This window comes from Chaetura pelagica, unplaced genomic scaffold (genome assembly GCF_000747805.2).
Source record: "Chaetura pelagica isolate M959 unplaced genomic scaffold, ChaPel_1.0 scaffold833, whole genome shotgun sequence".
NCBI lineage: Eukaryota > Metazoa > Chordata > Aves > Apodiformes > Apodidae > Chaetura > Chaetura pelagica.
The window spans coordinates 111,500-112,841 of NW_009952821.1; positions in this window are offsets into that span (position 1 = coordinate 111,500).

Genomic DNA, 1,342 nt, shown 5'->3' on the forward strand with positions numbered 1-1,342 from the left:
GAAGGTGTAAAAGAGAGAGAGGGTGAGGGGAGGGGGGAAAAGAAAATCGGCTTTAAACTCTGGAGCGGGGGGAGCAGGGCTGAGCAGTTTGTAGCCTCACTCACCATGGTTCGGGGGGTCCCCTGGGTGTGTTTTACCCTGCCTGTCGGGATCGGAGGCGTCTGCTGGGACTTCCCAGTTCGAGGAAGGGCTAAAGTCCAGCAGCAGCCCAGGGCGGAGCGTGGCTGGGCTGTAATAAATACCCCGCTGCTATGGCTACGGGAGCTGATCCCTGGCGGAGCTGCAGCCCTTGCCCTCGGGGCTCCCTGCCCCCCGGGGGTCCCCACAGCCTGCCCGAGCCTCGGGACAGGAGATGTGGGGTGAGAGCTTCCCTGCCTCGGGGTGTTTGGGGTCAGGCTGGAGGGAGATGAGCCGGTTGAGCACGGAAGGTTTGATAATCTCAAGCAGCTGCATCACCCTGTGCTAAGCTGAGCTGCTGGGAGGCAAATCCAGCCTTGCTGGTGTCTGCTGAGGCCAACTGGGGAAGGTGCAAGGGGGATTTACAGCTTGGCAGTTTCCCTGCTGGAGGGGGTTTTGCTGGGGGGCAGGAGCTGTTTCAGGCTTTGCAGGTGCTGGGTGCAGGGTGTTGGGCACGGCCACGCCGGGGGTTTGCAGGGAGGAGGGTTCAGACGTGTCACTGTAAATGTGGAGGAGCTGGGTGGGACGTTGCAGTGAGGAGAAGGGAGTTTTGGGATGGTTTAAAAGCTCTGCCTCACCAGATCTGCTGAAGTATCCCCAAAAGACACCCAGCAACTGCACCACCAGGTGTGTGTAGGGATGAGGTACCCGATGCCAGGCTGTGGCTGAGATCTAGACCCAAGAACAGAATATTTAGAAGCTGTAGTGACCAGACCCTTCCCAGACCTTTCCCTGTTACAGTGACACACTCGGGGTCCTTAAATCCTGTGGGATAGAAGTTCTCTCTTCAAAGAAGAGAGCTGCTGCCACGTGAATCACTCAGCCTTTCCCAAATGTTTTCATTCAGTGGGTTTCCTGAGTGGCTTTTGTCCTCTGCTGCCTGGATTCCATCACACGGGGCTCCCTCACCTGAGGCTGGAGAACAGGTGAGTGGGAGGATGATGGCAGAGACCCCAAACCTGGGGGTGGGGCCCTGACCCCCTCACCTGATGCTCTTTTTGGGCAGCATTGGTGGGGAACTGGCCCTCCTGCCTCTGCCACCAGCCGAGCCCTGTGCCCAGCAGGGAGGGCTGAACCAGGACCCCGGGAGGCAGGGCCGGGCAGGTCCAAGGCAGGTGAGGCAGCTCAGCCCCTTCCCGGCGTGTTCAGCTGGGAGCAGCATGGG